The sequence below is a fragment of the Heliangelus exortis genome, chromosome 13 (assembly GCF_036169615.1).
Source record: "Heliangelus exortis chromosome 13, bHelExo1.hap1, whole genome shotgun sequence".
NCBI lineage: Eukaryota > Metazoa > Chordata > Aves > Apodiformes > Trochilidae > Heliangelus > Heliangelus exortis.
Window position 1 is genome coordinate 3,153,513 of NC_092434.1, and position 13,583 is coordinate 3,167,095.

Consider the following 13,583-nt stretch of genomic DNA (forward strand, 5'->3'; position numbering starts at 1 on the left):
TTTTTGTGTGGAAAGAGGAAACTTCATTTAAAGGGTTTTCTCTTAAAGGGAATGAAATCCCAATGTTTGGGGAAAAGATGGAGGAATTGCATTGCTTCATGGAAGCACTTTTAGGGGCCTGACCTATTTATTGAGAGCTCAAGTCTGATTTTCAGTAAGTAGTCCCCAGAGTTTCTGGCCAAGCACTATGCAAGGAATTTCCTTTGGGTGATGTCTCCTGTACAGTTAGAGTCAATAAGGCATGAAAGAAATGAGATCTGAAAGAGAGTAATGTATGAAATATGAATTGCACAGAAGCCTTGGATTACAGCAAGTCCAGCTGAAATGCTGGGTGCTCCCCTTTACTTTTATTTCTATTAATATTCCTCAAGCAACAGCAAAGATCGATTTGAAGTAGAGAGCACAGAGAGTCATGGGAGCTTCATTAGCATGCAAATCTGAGTGAATTCATTAGCCCTGCAACTGATGCTGATGCTCCTGGAAACTAGGAAAAGAGTAAAGTCTGCAGAAGTAAATCAGGCCGTGCTAATGAGCCTGTTAATAAAGCTTTTGTAAGCCTTTTCCAGAGCCAAAGTGACAAAGCACACTGTCAATGTTAAACCACTGCTACTGTGCCTTAGATGAGGGACTCATATTTAATTTTTTTTTTTTTTTTTTTTTTTTTTTTTTTTTTTTTTTTTGTGATAGGAAAGGAAGCAGAAAAGCGTAGCGAAGGTAGAGAGTGAGACAAAAGCAGTTAAAATATTTCCTCATCAGAGATAAAAGTATTGGGTGGCTGCAGAAAAGAGACAGAATGACAAATGCAACTGTGCAAATAAGATCCATTTGACTGAAATTATATTTTAAAGAAAAACAGGAGGCCAAATTTTTCATAATGGGACTTTCACCTTCTGGCTGTAGCTTCTCATTTTCCCTCTGCCTTTATTAGACATAACTTCAGGAGTGTGATTTGTTTCATCTCCTCTTAAACTTGCAGAAATTCTTGCTGTACCTGGCTCACCAAGGCCACCACAGCCCTGCCACCTCCTCCTCAGGGGACAACTGGTGGCAAAGCCAGGGGAGACACCCTGGGGCCCCCACTCATTCATTGTAGGGATGAGGAAGACTCCTGCCAGGGAATTCTTTGGTCCTGGCCCCTCACCTTTGGGAGATGCTGGTGTGGGGGAAAATCAGGAGCTGTAAGGTGCAGGGAAGGGCTCTGCTGGGGCAATGTGGCCCAATTGGGTCCCTGGCTGCTAAAAGGGTAAAGGAGCTCATAGAAGATGTGCTAGAAGCAGCAAGTGGTCTCCAGATGAGGATCTGGTTTCTTCTGGGAAGGACAAGGCTGAGGAAAGGAGCACATTGTATTTAACAGATTGAAAACTGCATTTCAGTCCATCCCTCCTTAAAGTGGGCCTTTTCTCTGCACATTTATGCTATTTTTGGAGCCCCTTGGTTACAGAGAGAATATTCTTCAATGTTTAGTCTGAAGCATTCCTTCCTCTACCTTTCCTTTTGCCACCATTTCAGGTGCTGCAAAGTGAGGCATCTCCTTTCCTTGCTTTCACCCCAAGACTCTAAGTTTCCCAGGGGGGAAATAAATCTCAGTGTCCAACCCACAAACCCTGCCAAGACCACCCCAAGGAGCCCTGGTGCTGCTCATCCCCCTCTCCCTCCTGTCTGATTCCCATGGCAAAGGAAAAGGCTCTGGGTTCACCATGCTCTGAGGCCAAGATAAGGGGGAGGCCAGTTAGAAATCTGTTTGGTTTCTTTTTGCAGCAACCTCTCTGTGTAAAAGAGCTTGATGCAGGGGGAAAGTGATTACTGCTTTCTCATCAAGTGGAAAAAGAAGTGCTTTATACACAGGCTGATGGAAAACTACTGGAATGCTTTTCAGTTTCCCTCTCTAACCTTTAGAGCTTGCTGGTGCCTCAAAGGGAACAAAATGCTAGACTGGAAAAAAGGGGGAAAAATATATCAAAATATATTTGGAGATAATGGACAGTAATACAGCAAACAATGCAGGTGGGCAATAAAAAGAGAGGCAAGGGGAAGGCATTAAAAATACTGCCAGAGAGTGGAAGAAAAGAAAGAAAGAAGACAGAAGGAAAAAAGGTAAAAGCAAGGAAATGAGGGGGGGAAAAGGCCACTTTTATAAGTGGCAAAGGGCAAAGAGGAGATGAAGGGAAGGCAGAGAGAGAAAAATGAAGAACAGGGTGAGTGATGGAGCAGGGTCATGGATAGGCAGAACAGGGAGGAGAAATGGAGAGGAAATGAAGCAGAGGGAAGTGTTGAGTGGCAGTGCTGCTGCTGGGCAGGTTTTCTTTTAGCTGCCAAGTGATAGGAAGTGGTTGTGTTAATAATGCTAATGTTTGGTTACCTGAGGGGAGAGGAACCCAGGGCTGCTGAGTGTCAAGACACAGCTTGGTCAGTGCTATGGGTTATGCTGAGCCTTTTTACACAATCTCCTTGTGCTAAAAGGGGAGGGAAAGCACTACAAAGTAAATGATGCCATGATTTGGGCTAAGACCCATTGATCTGACAACACACCTCTAGATTGCACCATCTCACTGCCCTTCACCTTCAGAGAAGGGAATTTAATTTGATATCACAGCTGACATCTTTCTGCCCTGTTTTCATACACACACCCAGGTAATTTTTTAGGTTTTTCCTGCCCACAATCTCATAGGGACCATGCCACAAGGCTTGTGCTCAGCTGCATTTCTCCCAGCCTGCTGCATATTCATGTTGCTCAGCAATCTCAGCACTCTCCATGCCACAGTCTAAGGTGCAATCACACTGGTGCCTCACATGCCAACTGCACCATCTGTTTTGATTCTTCTTTCTTTTATATTACCACACAGCATTGCATTTTCTTTTTTTTTTTTTTCTTTCTTCTTTTTTTTTTTTCCCCCTGCAGCTGCAAAAGCTCTGGGAACGTTCCTATAATAACTCCCATACAGTTTGGTTTAGCAGATTTTTGAGCTCTCTCATTCCTAGCTGCTGAATTCCATTTGGTTATCCAACACACGTTGGATGGGCTGTCAATTAGCTGTTATCTAACTCTGTGAAATGATTTAACTCCTTCAGCCTGTTTGGAGATCTGTCCCCTACCAACACACTGCACAGCTTGTATCAGCTTGCAAGGATCCAAGCAATTTTGTCACACTTATATTTTTACTGGTGCTCATTACAGCTAAAGGTCAGTTGTGTTTCCTTTGTAAGCCCAGGGATAATGGCATGATCCAGCAAGCTCTTTCTTGTGTAAAGTTAACGGGATTATTTGCATAAAAATCCTGACTTGGGGAGTAATTTGCAGGATCACACCTTTAAAACCTCAGCAAGGAGAAAACTGGAACCTGAGCAGCAATCTTCCAAAGCCATATTTTATCAGTTAAAATGATCAAAATTTAATGAGGAGAAAAAGGTATTTAATAGCTACAGATAGTGTAATTTCAGCCATAAAAATAGGATCATCATACGAGGCACTGTGCTGCTGCCTCTCAAATCAATGGTGCTGCTGGCAGCAGCCTCAGCAGTTGCAGGGTGAAGCCCTATGAGGTGTCAGGAAAAAGTCCCCTCCTGCTGCAAAATGCACGTGGTGGGTCCATAACTTCCACCCAGAGGGACCTCTTGGATGAGCAACCAGGACTTTGTCCTCCATGAAAGCTGTGCTTGGCTTCAAAGCCTTTGCATGGCCACCTCTAAGAGGCAAGAAGAGTACAAGATGGCCTTGGAGTCATGGCCAAAGCTGCTGGCATCTCAGGAGGGTTTTCATCTGCTCTCACAGCAAACATTTCAAGAGTTTCACCAGCTCAGTTGTTTATAATACCAGAGACTCCCTGAGGCTCAAAGCTAGCCTTGAAAAGCTGTTTACATTTTTAAATATATGCCAAGTGTAAGCCCTGGGACAATTAAGAGACTTTAGGTAGGCAAAGCATCCAAAACAGAATCAAAAAAGGCATTTAGCAAGTCTTGGGTGAGCACCTCTGCACATTTTCTGGAGCAGCCCCAATAACAAGCAGTAGCCTTCCAATCCCAGGTCACATCTAAGAAAGGCAGGGGATGCATTTGGCCATTGGTGAGGAAATATTGGGCCTGGACAAAGGCCCTGCTTTATTTTCCCAGCGTACCAAAATTAGAGAACCCCCTGGTGCTAAATAATTTTGCTCTGCCTCACTGTGAAAATTCCCATTGTTCAACAGCCCTCCACAAGTTCTCATTTTATCCCTGTAGTGCAGTGCTCCTGTGGCTATATGTCAGCTGCAGCAGTGCTAAACATGTACACACTCCTCATTTAAGAGCTTTTAAAAGACTTCTGACTGTGCCCAGAAATTACACCTGTGCTTTCTTCCTTACCCATGGTGTTGTCTTTGTTTCTCGGGCAATATTAAGCCCTTTTTTTTTTTTTTTTTCTTTTTTTCCCTCTCCTTTGAAAGAATAGGAATGGATAAAACCTTTTTAAGTCCTGGATTTCATTCTAGCAAACAATTTGTGCAGAGGGGCAGAGAGACAGAGGGACAGAGAGAGTTAATCTGCAGGGAAGGAAAAACCAGGAGAGCATTGGGGTGGAGATAGATGTCTGCCCTGACTGCAGACACTTGGCTTTCCAGGAGCTCTGTGGTGTTAGGTGAAATCCCTGGCAGCTGCAGTGCTTGACTTCCCCGAGATGGGGACCTGTGATATTCTGCCTGTGTTTTCCATATCTAGAAATGATGAAGAGAGACAGAGCACGTAATACCCTGAGGAGCTGCGTCAGCTTATGGGGAGGCAGAGGCAAGGGAGCAGAGAGGCAATGGCCTCTGATAAACTTTGCTGTCATAGGAGAACCTTTCACTATTCAAGTTGAGTTGACATAAACAAGAATAAGAGAAGATGTGATAAGTAATGTAAAATATCATATGTAAAAGACTGTTTGGTCTGGTTGCACTATACTGCTGGAAAAAAAAAAAAGGAAAAAAAAAAAAAAAAAGGGAATTTAAATGGGGGCCCTGGTAATGTCAGTGGTCAAATTCTACAGTGGTCTTGTTTGTCTGATATTTGATGTGGGGACCTTCACTCAAACAAAAAGACCAAAAAAAAATCTCAAAGCAACAAAAAAGAATCAACTTCTGCTGCTTGAATATCTCTGACAACACAGCAGTCCTTTGGATGGTGTGAAGCTGAGATGCAAAGCTCTCTGATGTGGATATGAGGAAGAAAATAACTCAAAGACTTTGGAGGTAAAGGGCTGGTGTAGGACACGTTTGGTGCCTCCTCTCTGACAGCAACAGAAATGCTAAGACTGAAACTTCACAGAATTCATCTGATCCAGCCCATTCCAGTGATGCTTCTGTAAGAGTCCCTGCTGTCTGGTCTGTACCCAAGTGTCACCAGGATGAGGCTGAGATTTCCATAGTTTTGAGTGTGGTTCCTCTTTATGGGGCCAGACCCAACCTGTTCCCCAGCACATGCCCAATTTGCAAAGCCAGTTTTGGGGTTCAGTGTTAAGCATTTGCTGATGCACCTCTGCTAGGAGCTGAGCTTTTGTGTTTCATCTGATGCACTTAAAAACAATAAACCTCTTGTTTTGTAGCACACAAATATCGGAACCCAGCCTTGGAAACATCCACATTAATTATGTTTAAATCTAAAGAAGTGCCTCCTGAACTCCCCCCTCTGTTCACAGGAGCTCTTGAACCTCTGACCGATGATGCTGGGAGCAATCAGCACCTCTCCTCTGGAGCCCAGACCCTGCCTCTCCCTTCTGTAAGTGAAATTATCTCTGTGTGTCTGCACCCAGCAACTGAAGTGCACTCAGAGTCCCAGCAAGTTCACTGTGCTGGGGCTCCTGTTAACTCCTGCAATTAGCCCTGACAGGAGTGTTGTTCCCCCCCACACACAACTCCCCTTCCTTGATTGGTTTTTAGAAAATCCCAGTGCAGTACAACACCTCCCTGGTACTCATGTATCAGCAGAACACTGAAGGAAGTGAGGCGTGACATTGCTCTTTTTCTAAACCTATACTGAACATCCTTAATCAAGCTTTGCTTTTTTTAAAAATAATGGGTCTAATTCTCTTTTAGCTTACAGCATATTCATGCTTGTGTAATTCCATCAGGCCATATCCTCAGCTCCTCTTAGCTGGCAGAGCTCTTTCGATTTCACTTCAACCCCAGGAAGATTGGTAATAGCTGGAGATTTGGGATGCTGATTTCCAAGCTATTCCTGATTTATGCTGGTTCAAAAGGATAATGGGTTCAAGTTTGCTTTTTGCTTTTTTTTTTGTCTTCTGCCATTAGCATCACACTCTTTGCCTCATTTACAGACAACACACCAAGTACATCCAAGCAACTGCTTTTTTCCTGAGGTCTTGATCCCTCCCTGTTCCCACTGACCCTATTATAAAGCTCACTCACCCAGCAGCTCCTGCAGACACCCATCCATCTTCCCAAAAACCCTCAGGAAGATCAAACCAAACTGTCAGAGACCACTACCAAGGTTGCAATTTTTTTTTTTGTTCTCTGAATTAGCTCTTGCCCTCCCAGATGCAGACAGATGATGAGACACTGCTGCCTGGATAGATTATGATTTCTCCAGAAATCTTTCAGGAGGGTTTATGGGTGTTTCATCATGTCTCTGTCACAAACCCACAGAGATACTACATCCTCAACCATTGCACCTAGCAGGTCCTGCAAGGAAGTAGCTGTGTTTTGCTCTTCTCTTTCCCTTCTTTCATCCCTGTGTTCAACAACCCTACATCTGCTGGCAGTACCCAGCATCTACAGCTCTGGGGAAAGCAACAGGCAGGTAACAAAAGTGAAGAGGACAGAGGCAGCAAGTTTCTCACAGGTGGTGTCAAATTTGTCTTTGGCAAGATCCTGGGCAATCTGAAATGTGAGAAAGATGTGAACCCAGAAAGAAAGGTGTTGAAGGGTGGCAGGTTGCAAGTCCATTCCCATGACCAGAGAGCAGATATTTATCCTGGCAGTGCAGCAGCTTGTCTGGTATTGGACTGACGTTTAAATTAGGTACAGACTCAGCAATAACTCTGATTGCACCTGGGACTTGTGGGCACAGCAGGCAGCAAATAAATAGTGGTGTCTGGAGCAGGAGATAGAGATGCTGTTACTGACTTTGATACAGCAGTGAGAAACACTGGGTGAAACATCACACAGGCTGACAGGTCAGAGATTTCATAGGCTTCAGGTACAAGAATAAAGGAAGTAAAACTTAAAATTAACTTTTCTTTGATAAAAGTAGCCGTGGAGGAAGTTTCCAAACACCTGTAAACCCCCCCAGCTGGTGGCTGCACCCAGTACTTCAATGTAGAAATATGAAGTGCAGCTGCTGAGCTGTAGTTCTTCAATAAACCTTTTATAAACTTGAGGTTTTATGAATCTGGAACACTACAGAATGTAGAGCAAGTATTTTCAGAGGGAAAGTGCCTAATTATGGGTTTTGAACAGAGTTATTGCATTCAGAGACTTAATTTGTGGTCTGTGTTCTACCATACTGGTCATAGGTACCTGCAAAAATCAGACTTGTTAATTCAGTTTGGAACTGTCAGTCATTTAGTCCTTCCCCATCTCTTTTCCCAAGGGCAGGAGGGGTTGATATGGTGAGACAGGAACCAGAGAACCAGAGGACTGTTTGCAGAAGCTTCCATGACATATTACACTGCAGAAAATACTAAGAGCCCTGCTAATACATTTTTGGGACTTCCACATACTGATTTCTCATAGAGAGAATCACTTCAGCACTCTGACACTCAAAGGTTTAAAGTCAGTTGGCTACAAAATGCTCCATCCAGTTGTGCTTTGATGTTTTCATCGTTCTGAGCCTGCAGGAATCTCCCAGATTCCATTACAATGCACTCAGCTTTCTGAAGTGTTTCTTTTCTGTTTCATGTTGGGGGCTTGGCTGCACAAGTCAGAAGAATTTGGTGTCATCTTTTTTGGAGGACAAACCCTGGCACTGCAAATATTTCCCCTCCTGTAGTATTATTACCAAGATTTGTCACCCTGTATGTTTGGTGGTGTGAATCCTTGCTCCTGACCCCACCACACTTTTTGGGCAATTGTTGCTCAGCTTTTGATAGTGAGTCACATGAGGAAATCAGCACAAGTTTATGGAGTTCTGCAAGTTGTGTCTCACAGTTTTTTCCAGCACCTGTTACCCCCATGTTTTTCTTCCCTAGTGAGAAGCCTTTCTCAGCATCCTTCCAACCCTGGAGAGAGCAGCTGGGTCCCTGCTGACACCCTGAGCAAAGCTCCCTGACCTGCCATGCCCACCACAGGGGAATGAAAGGTAAGGGCTCAAACCAACACCTATAATTAGTGCTAATTATCAAAAGCTAACACAGTGTTCTCCCTCCATGCTTTTCCCAAAGCTTTGGTTTCCCCCTGACATTAAGAAATGGGTTTCTAACCCACATAAGAGCAGCACTAACCACGACTGTAAGCTTATGACCACTTTTTTGTTACCTTTAACCTGATCTGAGATGCAAATCAGAACTGAGATACACTGAAATAAAGCTGGCTTGTGTTAGAGGGAAAACCAGGCTCAGTTTAGTCTAAATTCCCCTCCTGCTTGCCTAAGCACCCACCAATACTCCTTGCCAGGAGAGCAGGGATTCTCCAGGGCATGCTCTGATTTCTGTTGTGGATTAGATGTGTTTGCTGAAACCTGCTGCATGTTCAGAGGCCTCTTACAAGATGCTGGTTCATGAAATCAAGTGCAGGACAGTGCCCTCTCTCTCCACACAGTATGGTAGGGGTGAACTCATAGAAATAAAACAGTTCTTGAAAAACACGTGGTGAATCTACATAATTAAAAGTCTTTCCTGCTGGGGGTTAATGATTTGGGTAGATTAACTTGATAATGCAATGGAAAATGTTGAAATCAAGAGTGTGCATCCGGAAATACTGGAGCATCTCTGCAATGGGAGATAATTTTAAGTAAATAACCAGAGAAAGTATTTTGCAATTAAATTAAAGATGTTTCCAAACTACTGTATTTTGCTATAAAAACCCCTGTCATCTTGAAAAGTCAAGTTTCATTTATTTTAATTAGCACTGTCATGAAGTATTCCATTTGGCAAACACTGACTAACAAGCCCTTTTCCAGACAACAACTTGAAACCTGTGCCTCAGAAAAATGGTCACAGCCCCTTCGTGTGGCACCTTAAGGGCCAAATTCTCAGGCAGCTGAGATCAGCCTCACTCCATTGAAGGCAGTGTGGCCTCCTGATTTACATCAGTGGCTTTAATCTCCCTGATGTACCCCTTGGGAGGTGAGACAAAGTCTAATGACATGGGTTGAAAGATTTCTGTTGTCTTCAGAGAAATCCAGGTTCAAAGCTGTGTGTGCTGGGATGAATCTCCAGTCCCTTTTGCTGTTCTCAGAGTGAAGTTATTTAACTGGAGAGACATCAGTATCAAATTGATGGAAAGCCAAAGTGATCTTGATCCTCCTTTGAGACTTACTGTTGAATTGCATTATATATAAGCAGAGCAGATTTTTTTATTATTAATGGGACAGGAAATCAGAACCATCAAGGAAAATTATATAAGTCCTATTAAGATGGATGAGTTGGAGTTAAGTCCATGTATTCATAACAAGATTATTCTCTGTAAAAATGTATTGTCCTCACTAGGGAACACCTCACCAGGGTGGGAAAATGCCAGGAAAAATGCCTGGAAGTTCTCCTGGGGCAGCTGCCCAGCCTGGCCAGCAGTCGTGTAGGCATCACCCATCCATGTGTGGGCACGAGGCTGCTTTGGGGGATGGTCTGCTCCAGGGTGGTAAATCTGAGGCTGCCACCCCAGGATCCACCTTTGGAGCTTTTGCTTAAATCCCTCTCTCTGTCATCCAACTTGTTTTCACATCTGCCAAGTATTGCAGCTCCTTCTGCATGTCCAATGAGGGGATTATTTTGCAGGCTTAAATCCCACTCCTGTAAGAAGAAAGTTACACTGATAAATACTTGGTGTCTACACAGGGAGGGTGGTGAGGAACAAGCTGAAGTGAGTGTGAAGGGCACTGTCAATTCTGTAGAAAAGCCTCCTGTGTCACATCACAGCCAGAGCTCTCAGAACAGTCTTTGTGCAGCACAAGGTATCCTAAGGGGACTGAGGGAGGAGCAGCTCCTCTGGGCTGTCTCCTGACTTAGGTAAACTCAGGTGCATAAAATCTGAATTTCCCTTTTAATTTCATCCTGTTGCACATCAGTAAAGCCCCCGTTCCACCTTAATTTATCCCTTCTCTCTGTCAACACCCTTCAAATACTTACAGCCCCTTCCCCCTCCCTTGCCATTTAGCCACTCTTTAATCTCAACTATTAATTAATTCATCCTAAATCGGTCTCTCTGCCCCCTAATCAGTGCAGTGCAGCAGCTCTGCCAGGAGCTCCATCCAGGGGCTGTTATGGAGCAGGACCTGGTGCCAGCAGCTGGGCAGGGGGCTCAGCATCCTGCAGGACCTGCTTAACACCAGGCCCCCAGGTGACATGTTTTCCATTTGCTGACTCCCTGCCACCTCCTAATGCAAAATCAAGGTCTGCTTGCCTCCTCCTGGCAAGCCCTACATATCCCATCCCCATTACTATCATTTTGGGAGGAATGGCTTTGTCCAGATAACAATAATTCTCATTTCCCCATTCACAGTCTCCTCTCATCTTCTACCTGTGTGTAACTGATTGAGTGATAAGGACATTCTTTCTTTCCTTCTTACCTTATAATAAGCACCAGCAAATCTCTGCACATTTTCAACTCAGCAAGCGTGCACTCTGCACCTTCAAGTGGATCCTAATCCAAACATTATATATTATAAGCATTTGAGTGCCTAAAGGATCCACAGCTTTTCTCCCCACTCCTCAGGGGTAATAAGAACAAACCTACCTGCCAGCAGGTTCCTCCCCAGACCTTTGCAGCAGCAGCACGACCTCTGAGTGATCTCCATCTCCACACACTCCCACACCTGATTTCCTCCTCTCTTCATCTGTGATCTTCATAAAAATTACTACTGTTAGGTTGTCTTTCACAATGTTATTCCCATGTTGAATGCTTCTAACACTCTCGGCAACTTTCATCTTGGCACCCCAGAGTCAGCTATGTAGCCTCTTTTCTTTGAATTATGCCAGTCTAGGAAATCCTCCCTTGAAGGAAATCTTTATTTTTCCCAGTGCTTACAGTCAGTGCAGGTGGTGGGCGAGCTGGTACTCAGCTGGTGGGCATCAGGAGCAAGCTGAGTACTGGATTTGAGGCCAAGAGAAAAGCTGCCCACAGCCCAGGGTGGCAGGGGTTTGTTCTGGTTTATTTTCTTGGTTAAGAAAGTGGTGTGTTCTCTTTCTGATGCTGCGTGGGCTTCACATCCAGGCAAGTGACTGTTCCTTCCCTTTCTGGGGTACTTTGCAGTTGTGTCTTTTCATCTCTCCCTGCAAGGCTGCACGTGGCAATGGGGAACTCACAGCTGGAGGTACAGGGGATGTGCTGCACAGACTCCTCTGAACCCAACCATCAAGCTGACAAGCATCTGCAGTGGTGGTAAACTGGTCTGAATGATTATTCTTATCTCTCCTAGTCTTGTGTTTCTCGGTTTGGTTCATTTGCATTTCACCATCACTGGGCTGTTCTTTTGTTCTGTGTCTGCTTCCCATTGATTGTGCTTTTCTGTCCTATTATTTTCTTTCTATGGGGGGACCTGACTTTTCCCTTAAATATCTCCCTAACAGTGACCACAACTACCCATGGCTTCTCCTTTGATAGAATCACAGAGTCATCATGGTTGGAAAGGACCTTCAAGATCAAGTCCAACCATCAGTCTTACACTAAATCATCTCCCAGAGCACCACATCTATCCATTTTTTGATAGAATCATAGAATCATCATGGTTGGAAAGGCCCTTCAAGATAAGGACCTTTCTCATCATGATGCCGCCTCTAGTTGTTTACAAACACTTCTCATTTCTTGGGAAGCTTTGGCACCCTGCAGGCCATGTACACCTACCTGTCCTCTTCCCAGGACACTTCTCCTGCCTTGTGGCTCTCCTGGAGTGACCCTCCTCTGACCCTATGGAGAATGAGGCTTTACCTGGTCCCTGCCTCCCTTTCCCACCTCATCCCACATTCCAAGGCCACCCAGGCACTGCAATTAACTCAGCTCACCCCCAAGTTCAGAGGGAAATTCAGCTGAAGTCAGGCACAGATGCTAAAACTGATGTCTCCCCAGTTTCTCACACAAATCTGGAAAATGTATTGGCTCAGATACTCATACCCTACACTTAAAATGAGCCATTTCTCAGTACCTCAGTAACTCTGCTGCTTTCAGTGCCTGAATGGCATGAAATTATTTGGTTTTTTTTTCCCCTGTGTGATGGACTGAACTATTCATAGTAATGTCAGAGATCAGAGGGAGAAGAAGGAGGCTGAAATGACCAGGGGAGCAGAGCCAGGGCCATGGGAAGCAGGCTTAGCAATAAAAGAAATTGGTGAGATGACAGCAAGATGAGCTATGATCTAAACCCTCCTCGTATCTTGTGTTTTTATACATACACTCAAAGCATATTTCAGGTCTTGAGAGTGTTTTCTCCTTTCTGGAGATCTATTTTGTCATTACTTTAGCTGACAGCTGTTGGGGAGAATGAAACATTTTGGTTAGCCTCAAACACCTTGCTAAGTTTTCCTTGGGCTGAAGCACAACAATGTTTTAGTGCAGCTGACACCAATCGAGGCAAATAGATAAAAGTGAGAATTTTGACTTGGGATCCATAGATTGAAGAAAATAAGTGAAGTGAATTTGGACTCAGTTCAAAGGAAGGGGTAAGTAAGTCCTAGGAAAAGGTTTATCTTATCAACACTTCATGCTTTGGGAGAAATGGGCTGTTTTACAAGGGATTCTGTAGTCATAGCAAAGCTGTTGTGGCAGGATGAGTGCTTGGTACCATCTCTGCTCCTGGGATTTCCCAATGCAGCCAAGTCATAGAAACTGGTGTTAGGGGAAAAAAGAAACAATGACCTTGTCCACTATCAAGAAGAAAAAAGAAAAAAAAAAAAAAAAAAAAAAAAAAAAAAAAAAAAAAAAAAAAAAAGTCTGGTCCCAAAAGGATTAAATTATTGTATGGGGGTTTTTTTTGAGGTAGCACGTATGACTCACAGTAAGTCATTAACCCCCTGTACTAAAAAGGACAGAAAGCTGCCACAAAGGCAGCTCCTGACACTCTAAATTACCTCTGGATATTCTCCTGGGGCATGGAGAAAGAGGAAAACATCACAAGACACCAAGGATTGACCTTGATGGATGGCCAGAACGGGGGTCTTGGCACATCAGCTCTCAGCCATCAAGGGTCACCAGGCAGGGGATTTTTAAAAGAAGAAGTGATGACTTGGAGACAGAAGTTGGTTGTGTGGCAGCAGAGCCCATGGCATCAGAGAGCTGCCCCAGGTCAGAATGGGTGGGAAGAGCCCAGGAGCCCCCCAGCCCCAGTGGGGAGTAGTGATGGGGCTGGAGCAAACATCTATGTGTGAAGAGAAGTGAGAATTCTTTTGCAATGAGGTGTGAAACTGTTTGAAATTCACAGTTTGTCACAGCCCATTGTGAATTCCAGAACAGGCCTTCTTTCAAAGG

The 13,583-nt window shown here is 44.2% G+C and overlaps 1 long non-coding RNA gene across 3 annotated transcripts in view; it reads left to right on the plus strand.

Annotated features, from left to right (window-relative positions):
* The first annotated feature begins 5,554 nt into the window (after nt 1-5,554).
* The window catches only part of LOC139801941 (uncharacterized), a 41,192-nt gene continuing 33,163 nt past the window's right edge, over nt 5,555-13,583 (plus strand). For all 3 annotated transcript variants that reach the window (XR_011728411.1, XR_011728413.1, XR_011728412.1), the window contains exons 1-2: nt 5,555-5,727; nt 8,159-8,268. This is a non-coding gene — a long non-coding RNA (uncharacterized lncRNA). The remainder of the gene's footprint in view (nt 5,728-8,158; nt 8,269-13,583) is intronic.